Here is a 9,876-nt window from a genome sequence, read left to right on the forward strand (position 1 = left end):
TCGTAAAATGTCAGTTAAAAAGTTATTTTATTCAAGCTATAATGTGTTAAGGATGGTTTACTTGCATTACACACACTTGGGAACACTTGCAACTCTTTTGTAATGAAAGTCTAAATATTATTTCTGTATGTTGAATCTATCTTTGCAAGGGCGATTTCATTTTAGATTCCCTCATACTTCACTGTAGTCATGTGGAACAAAACTGTATTAGTAACAAAAGCCATCCTGTGTCTTTTCATTTGGAACAATAAAAACCAGTGAGAAACTAACTCAGAAGTATTTCATTGATAGTCAGATGAATTTTAATCATCATGATCAATTAATGGTAATAATGAAAATGATTTTACCAAATGTTTACTGTCTCGATTTACAGTTAACTTAATCTTCACTTTTTTTGGCAGTACTTTCATGTGCTCTTGGAATACTCAGAATTTATTATATGATTCTGTCTTTCATTCTGGTTTTTGTACTACACTTAGGGAATAGTAAATCAGTTATGTATTATAAGTAATAACGTAAATAACAACAACTATGTTTCTTTCTTATTCCTATTCCTCACATGAAAACCTTAAAGCCTGGGATGCAGGCAGTAAGGTGAATGCAATATTGACTGACTGACAGGCAGCATTTGACTCTGTACCAATCCATGATTCTTAACAAAAGTCGTATTATATGAAGTATCAAAGTAAGTTCGTGACCTGAAAATTTCTTGGTAGGGAAGACACAGCGTGTTTGCTTGCATGGTGAGCCATTGACAGAATTGTATCAGGATTTACTTCTCATTCTGGAAACATCCCCCAGGCTGTGGCTAAGCCATGTCTCCACAGTATCCTTTCTTTCAGGAGTGCTGGTTCTGCAAGGTTCGCAGGAGAGCTTCTGTAAAGTTTGGAAGGTAGGAGACGAGATACTGGCAGAAGTAAAGCTGTGAGTACCGGGCGTGAGTCGTGCTTTGGTAGCTCAGATGGTAGAGCACTTGCCCGCGAAAGGCAAAGGTTCCGAGTTCAAGTCTCGGTCAGGCACACAGTTTTAATCTGCCAGGAAGTTTCAGGATTTACTTTGTTCATGTTGTATTTTAATGACCTACCAGACAACATCGATAATAATCTTAGACTTCTTGAAGATTCTGCAGTTTTCTATAAAGAAGTAACACCTGTAAAAAGCTGCACAAATATGCAGTCAGATATTGATAAGAGTTCAAAGTGTTGCAACAATTGGCAACTTGTTTTATCATTCAGAAATATTAAATAGTGCATTTCACAAAATGCAGAAAAGAACTATCCTGTGACTGTATCATCAGTTGCGCACAGTTGGATTCTGTGGACTCTTGGAAACACCCGGTTTTAACAGTGCCTAGGAAATGACATGAAATGATCACATAGGCTCAATTGTAGGGAAAGCCTGTGGTAGGCTTAATTTCATTGTTCGGGTATCATCTTGGAACGTTACTTAAGTGTATGGAACGCATTCTATTTAGTATTAACAGGAGATATTGAACACACACAAAGAATGGTGGTACAAATGGTTACAGTTTTGTTTGACTCACAGGAGATAGTTATGGTAATATTGAAGATACTGAATTGATAGCCGCTTGTGTATGGACACTAATTGCCCCCACGAAATCCTGCTTACAAAGTTTCTTGAACCAGTATTTAGCAAAGGATCTAGAAATGTTCTTTACCCACCTATGTATTGCTCACATAGGTGCTGTAAAGACAAGATTAAACTAAATAGTACATGTGTGCCTCCCCAACCCCCCCCCCCCCCCCTCCCCCCCCCCCCCCCCCCCCCCCACACACACACACACACACACACACACACACACAGTGGTTTAGAGAATATGTATGTAGCTATGTTAGACTGTTACCTACCTGTTACGTCGTCTTTACTTGTTACATAATGTAAACTTCGTTTTTGTTTCAGCAGAGAGGTACACAGCATCACATCAATGAGTGTCTTATATTTTTACCCAAGAATTGTTGTATAGTATTTCTAATAAGTGTAATCATGTGATTTTTTTATGCTCTGATTTGCTGTGTGATCTGAGCAATAAGGACACAAGACTGAAATATGTAAGAAGTTTATGTATGTTCATTGTGTTGACATTTAATAATAGTGGTTCTGATAGTGGTTGTCACAATGCTCAGACTCAGAAAATAGATGTGTTTGCATTATTTTGCAATAAAAAGTAGACAGTTTATTTCATTAAGACTCGATTGTGCCAGTTAATTAGTGCACAGGGAACGCTTTCATTTGCACTATAGCAGTCAACGTGCAATGTCACACATGCGGAAAACTCTGAATGACAAACTGTTCAGTGAATTGATGCCTTGCGAAGATGGTAAACTGAAGAGAAGACAAGTTTGTAAGAAGGCTTTTAATAAATAGAATACTGGTTTTAGTAACTTACAATACTGTGTTAAATCATTCATTTAGAAACCTTATTAAGCAAGGACAGGAGAACGTTAACAAGTAATAGGATTGTGAGGCTAAATAAAAATTGTTGACATGTAATGCCATTTTAATTGCCTGTGCATTCTCATCAATTTATTCAAGGGCCCAGTGATGAGGTAGTCAGAGATCTAAGGTTGGTAAAACCATCATAAGTGATACAGATTGTTTAGTAATTCAATCATATGGATGTACTCTAATCTGATGCTTCTCTATGGTGATTTATGACAAGTTCAGGCTGCTGTCATGAGAAGTTTTCCTGTTGCCTGGTTTCTTGTATAGCACTTTGTGTTTTAATAACATGATGTCCTGTTTGTACAGGCTTATTCTTTTTTTCTGTATGTTGTGTAACACCAGTGATCTTTGTGGTTTGGAGTTGATCTTCCTTCTTCCACTTACGTGAACTTTTAATTTGAAGGAGATGTGTGATTGCTGTGTAGATGATAGTGGATTGGATAGCCTCATCGTCTGCCTCCTATCATTTTATCTGAAACATTTCGCTCTGTGAAGCACATCAATCTTGTAGTGGTTTGTGATCTGAACTGTGGTGACAGTCACAGGTTTTGCTTTGTCAGCCGTGTTTCCTCCTATGCACATTTTGTCCAATTGACAAAGGCCTTGTTAAATTGTGGTGGATAGAAGCAGCACCCAGTGCTGTATAAAGAGGCTAAAGTGTTTCCAGATTGATGGCGGGCAAAATGCATGATGAAAGACAGTTAATAAAACTGACAATGCAGCTGATATAAACACAAGAAGAAGAAGAAGGAGAGCAGCAGTGTGAATTTTGGACTTACAGGTTCCTTATTAAGAAAAAAATTTCGTTGTCTGGTAAAAATAAATCATGATTCCGGCAGTAAGGAGCAAAGCTTCTCTTTTGATTCATGTTTCCAGAATTATATATTCTTGTACCATAGCATTTACTATGTAGGGGCACCACAAAAGTCGGACATTGTCTGTAGGGAGTTAATGAAAACATAAGACACATTGAAAGGAATGTGAAACTTGTGAAGACTATTAAATTCTCAAATTTAAAGCTTCTAGATGTCTTTATGCATCTAATGACCATTAACTTCATTGACTTCACGGAATAGAGATGCCTCTGCAATTCTTATCTTCTCGTAACGTAATATAAAAAAAGGCGTATTTGTGTTGAGAAACTGTGGTTCCATGTCAGCATTCAGATGAAGTTTGATGTACAAGTCTTACTTAAGATAGAGCATCTTATCAGCATGTTGAAGAAAATTATTTATAAGAATATATGTACTGCCTTTATTAATGAACAAGGATGATATAGACACACAGACATAGGAGAAAATCGGAAACTTTTATGTCAGTAGATTTTCCTTTACCATATCTGCAACGTTAATGTACATGCTAATATATTTTTATTGAATTAATATAAATACTACACTAATTCATAAGTGTAATTCCCAGTTTTCACTTACGTGTTTCATCCCTGTACATCGCCTGAAAGGCTGTTCTGTTCATTATGCTCCTCTAACACCCTGCAGCCATATTGAGCTTACGATTGAAACTGAGCAATACACATGTGGAAGATATTGTCTGTTCTAATCTTTGCCCATTGAATGCACGGAAACACACAAAACTATACATTTGATGAGCAGATTCCTCTTCTTTCAGAATTTGTACTTCATCAAATTTCTTATTTGCAATAAGTATGCTTAATTACAAAATTAAACCAGACATTTTCACTTGATTGAGCTTAAATCATGCTGAGCTATGTTGTTGGAGTTTATTGCACTTAGTTGTTCTGTATGTACAAAATACAATGTCTACCACATTGTTTGCCCCCCCCCCCCCCACCCTCCTTGTGTCCTACCACCAAACTGCCTGTAGTGCTTTAAAAGAAACCATGAAAGGCATAGACAAAGGTGGCTGAACCTTGATTTACGCTATAAACCTGATTTGTTTTTATTGCTGAGTCACCCGATTTAATATGTCAAGCTATAACCAGCTGTCCTTCGTAAACTTTGAAGAAATAGTTGGTGGTAAGCTTATCGTCAGTTGCCAGTTCCTGAAGTTTGATGAAGCATTCTTTGATGTCCAATGACTGCTTGCTACATTTAATATTGAGAAATGTTGGAACATTTCCATGAGAGATTGCCTTTTTGACACATGTAATAAATTATGAGACAGAATTCCTGATCAGTAATTACCTTCTGGAGGTGAAATGTTTTGTCCTGCTGATAGATGTATGTCAGCTTCTTTCTTGTCCTCACTGCGGGTAGGTCCCTATTGTCTTGGGGTCTGAGTGGTGTGCCCTCCCTTTTTAACTTTGCCACTCTGTTCCCCTCATCTCTTCTTCCAGAGGTAAATAAGTACTGAACAGAAATTCTGTCTCATAATTTATTGTGTATTCTTGGTAGGATTTTGCTATTACACAGACATTAGAACAAGTACAGTGATGTAGTTCGGATGAATATGGATGGCACTTGTCATGAAGTATGCTTTCAGAATACAAATTGTGATACAATAAGTACATACACTGGCACAACCAAACTAAATGGAGGATGTAATTGCTATTGTATCTACCACATGCTGAAGAGCACTACTGTTTGGCCAGATCCTACCTTCACTTCGATCTAGCTTAAATAATTATGTAAATACTATTGTCCAGAACATTGATAGGTATGACTTGCTTTATGCATTAAAAAACTAAAAATAAAATAAAACTTGTATCCAGCGGAGTCTCTGAAAATTTCAGAGCACATAACAAATGATTAAACAGTAACAGTCACATTTTATTACATATATTGCCTTAAATATTCTTTGATACTGATCAAAAGTTAAGCTATTGAAAGACTATTAATATTTGAAGTGTGGCATATGGGCAGACAAGTTGTACACTGTCCACTTCCTCAACATTACTGTTTAAGGAACACCTGAGTGCAAAAAATTGTGATTGCCTTACTATATGTGGGGAAATTAATGTTTTATGGCACCTAACTAAACCTTGAGAATATCTGTGCGATTCTTGAGAAAATGTCATGTTTATTTATGTCGGCAGGCTCTGATGATGACGAGGAGGAGACTTGTATTATTTTGAAATGTTGCTCATCTTTAGAGAAATCACAGATGAAAATCTGATATGCTTACATTAACTATGTTTTGAGTTACTATCTCAATACAGTTCCATGACACTTCCCCAAGTTACTATATGCTGCATGGCAGCATAGATGATGGATCAGCAATAATTGCCTGTCCCTTCCCCCCTCCTGGCATGATGATTCAAATGTGCTGTGTAGAAAGCGTTTTATTGTGGAGGTATGTGTATATGATGAAATAATGGTTTTAAGTCTGCACAGATTTTTGGAATTTTAAGAACAGTTGTTCAAGTACCACTTTTCCGTAGAGTTCAGACAATGTCATTAGTGTGTACTGAGAATTTCTGTGACTTGACTGACAGATAAATCTGTCACAAACTGTGCAGGTCTTCCTTGAACTTTCAAGGTCCATAAACTGTACATCTTGATATCAGTTAAAGGAAAAAACACAATACTTAAGGGTGTCTTGCAAGTACTTTTTTTTAGTTGCTTTGTCTTCTGTTATATTTATTTGAAGCTGCCAATGGTCATTCTAAATATCTTCATAAAGGTGTTCAGTGCCTTAATCTGATCCTGCAAGTGAATTGCAGCCATGGTGTTTCATTCATAAATAAGGTTCACGTGGACGTTCTGATTTATAACATTCTGCATTGTAACGTCAAAGTATTTTATATTTTGCAGACATAATATTCAAACAATACAGAGGACTTTTGTCCATGTGTGCTAATTACTTTGTATTTGATTAAATTAAAAGGAAACTGGTGGAACTGTATATCAAGCGTGGTTGTGCTGCAAATGTTTTTGCATGTCAGAATACGGACTACGGGTGTTAACCATTCCTGTATGTGGTGTATCATCCAATCTTCTAGAGCTACTGATTTTATCAATTGAATCTTTTATGTGTATTGTATATAATAGCAGCTCTCTGACATGTCTCTAAGGCACACTCTTGTTGTGTTTGCACTCACTACCAATTTACCGCACAATAAATACCCCACAACCATTGTGTTATGTGGAACACATTGATCATCAGTCTAGTTAAAGTGATATGTGTATCCATGACCAAGTAGCTTTGGCTCAGATGGTCCCATAGATCATGAAATGAGAAAAAAGAAATTTGCAACTGTTTCAGTGACACTGTTCATTGCAAGCAAAATTTATCTGCTTAGAATGGTGTATTGACATAGCATTCTTTTACTACTCATCTGTGGAATGTCAAAGAAGTTCTACAGAATGACTACGTGCCGTGGACTCTCTCAGTAACATGGTCTTAAAAAGACATTATTCATTCATCTACAAAGGGATAAATAATCAACAATTGCTGCTAAAAAAAAGTGGCAATTTAACACATCTTATGTCAGAATGCTCTTTTCTGTGTGGTTTATATGTTGCCAGGGTCAATAATAATGAAATGCTGATTATTTCTTCAAATGCTAACTAAATATTTTGTGGAACAGTGTTACTGTTCACCACTTTAGTGTCATTATGGTACACCTTTCTCTTTCTCATACTCCACGTTACAGTTACACAAGAATATATTGCATGACAAAACTGTCATTATTAGTCATTGTTTTTATATTATGTTGATCTACTTTAAAGTATAGGACATGTTTTATGACTTCATTGTTTGGTACACTTTCATCAGCACTTTCATAATATAATTCCTTGAAGAATGTGTGGCTGTTGATGAAAATTGGGTCATTAATATGCCTAACCCAAGGATGAAATTTGCTAGAAGAAATGATGAAATGGATGTTCTTTGAATTGAATGAAAGGTTTAATGTTTCGACATTGTAACTTCAGTGGCAAATAAGAGTTACTTTGTTTCCATAAAGCGCTAATTGCACGAGATATTTTATGTTGCTGAAGCAAAATATTCTATGTAATATCCAAATACAGAGTACATTCATATGTTTACTATTATAGTGACAATTACAGAAGTAGGTCTGGGACTGCATATGTAATTGTAAATAAAATGGCATGCATGTGCAAAAATATTGTTTCAGGAAATTTCTTTCTGAGAATTTGTGTAAATATCTGACTTTTGAAACTATTTTTGTGAAAGATTTGAGGAATGTTCATCTACTACTTGCATTAACTTTGGACCACTATTTGTTACAACAATTTCTATAAAAGTGACATCAGAAATGCACATAGGATTAATATATCTTATTGAATGGTACTGCAGATGTCAAATTGTATCAAACCTGAGTGCAGACTGTGGCACTTTGCCTTCTTTTGGCACTCTCAGTATTTGTTATTCACATTTAATTTTCAGTTCTGAAAAAAGCATTATTACTCTGTGTTCTGTTTAAAGTTATTGATTGTAAAAATATTGTAAATTTCTTTGTAACACTACTGAGAAAATAAAGTTAGTTCATATACGTCCTGTGGTTCGTTTCTGTTCTTGAATTTATGAGGTACTCCAGTTGTATTGTGAGCTATACCGTATGTTGAAACTTTGGAAAACTGTGTGCCAGAGCAGAACTCAAACCCGAGACATTTTGTCTTTGATGGACAAAGTGCTCTTGTCCATGAAAGGCAAAAGGTCCCAATTGAAGTTTTGGTCCTGCACACTGCTTTAATCTGGCAGGAAGTTCCAAATTGGTAAACACTCATCTGCAGAGTGAAAATTCATTCTATGCCACTTACTTAGGCGACCACACTGTTTAAAGGGTATAGGCAGTTGTTGCCTCATTATTTTCTATTTTTACTCTATATCAGAAATTAGTTAAATCTTACACTTACTCTATCAACAATTAGTCAAACCTTACACATGTTAAATCAGTTGACATGGATGGAAAGAAAGGAAGAATGTGTGGAGGAAGATAGGGGTAATGTAGTGGTTGAGGTCACAATTGTGTTGATGGGCCCTGGCAGATGATCTAGACACATGTTTTTTTATTGTTATAGCAATATAAGAATAAAAATGGTCAACCGAAATAAAACCCAGAAAACTAAGGTAAATCAATCGTTTTCTTAACTATAAAATTATAAAAATTCATTTGTTTTCTGTTTACACTTTGATATCCTGGAAAAGACATAACATACGAACTGAAAGTAATATATGCGGAATACATTTAACACTATCACAGTTAAGCAAACTTCTGAAATCCAAACCGTTTGATAATATCAAGTTGGCACAATATATTGAATTATATTTGCTTTTATAAACTTCCTGAAATATCGGTAAGAAAGAGCTCAGTTGTAGGATCTTTCCTTACACATTTTTAAAATAGGAGTGAAACACCCTCTTGTTCCTCTGCTTCGGTGTTTGGGGTTCCACTTTTTCTTCTTCCTCCCTGTGCGTTCCTGAAGGCCGGCCCACGTGTCTGACGCGTAACAGGTGTCTGGGTAACGTGTAATTTCCAGCCCCAGGTTGACAGGTAAGGTTCGCACGTACCCCGTGGTACAGGCCAGGCCCAGGGAGGGATGATTGCCTGAGCTGCAACCTTCCCAAATTGCCAATTGGTCCCTCTGTCAGTTGTTCAGGTGGTGTTACCTGAGGTGTGAACAATCACCTAAGGTATGTGCACCCCATTGTGAAGGGGCTCCCAGGTGGAAGGAGTGTGCCTTCAGAGATACTGGCAGTCATGGGAGATTTTCTCGCAGTGAGTCAAATATCTTCCCAATCTATGTCTACTTAAACATAAAGAGGCTAATGATTCAAAGACTCTTCCTGCTGCATCTCAGTTCCTTGTGGTCTCACATTCTGAAGACAGTCAATCCTTCACCAGGGTAAATCCATTTGTTATTCAGAAAGGCGTTAATGCAATTGCTGGCCCAGTGAAATCCTGCTCTCATTTACGAGATGGCACTTCACTTCCTTTTTCTGACCCTCAAGCACAACTACTGCTTGCTGCCACACTTCTTCACAGATACCCTGTTCGTGTCGAGGCCCATAGAACTTTGAATTCTTCCCGTGGTGTAATTTACACCAGACTGCTCAATGGTCTGAGGCGGAAATCCAGTCTTACCTTTCCGATCAGGGTGTCATCGCTGTCCATTGTGTAATGTAAAAGGTAGATTCCTCCTTAGTACCCACCTGCAATCCTTTAGTCACCTTTGATAGATTGTTGCTTCTGTCCAAGATCAAAGCAGGCTATAAAATTATCAGTGTCAGGCCGTATATTGTGAACCCGATGTGTCATCGTTTCAACCTCACTGGAACGCCTTGTCGACACCCAGCCAAATGTGTCTCCTGTGGTAGGCATATGCACGAGTGCGATTATCCACCTCCTCACTGTACCAACTGCGATGGTGGCCATGCCGCCGCCTCTCGGGATTGTCCTGCATATCTTGACGAGTGGGTTGTCCAAGAGATCTGCGTAAAGGAAAAAATGTCTTACTCAGTAGCTTGGAA

At 37.2% G+C, this 9,876-nt stretch overlaps 1 protein-coding gene across 4 annotated transcripts in view; it reads left to right on the plus strand.

Moving 5' to 3' along the window:
- The window catches only part of LOC124612253, a 215,210-nt gene extending 207,313 nt beyond the window's left edge, over window positions 1-7,897 (plus strand). For 3 of the 4 annotated variants that reach the window (XM_047140333.1, XM_047140334.1, XM_047140335.1), the window contains exon 24: window positions 1,924-7,897. The gene's annotated coding sequence lies outside the window, so the exon portion shown is untranslated. Of the gene's footprint in view, window positions 1-1,920 lie in introns of all 4 variants that reach the window. The other variant, XM_047140332.1, reaches the window with a different exon arrangement.
- Window positions 7,898-9,876: the final 1,979 nt, after the last annotated feature.

This window comes from Schistocerca americana, chromosome 4 (genome assembly GCF_021461395.2).
Source record: "Schistocerca americana isolate TAMUIC-IGC-003095 chromosome 4, iqSchAmer2.1, whole genome shotgun sequence".
Lineage (NCBI taxonomy): Eukaryota > Metazoa > Arthropoda > Insecta > Orthoptera > Acrididae > Schistocerca > Schistocerca americana.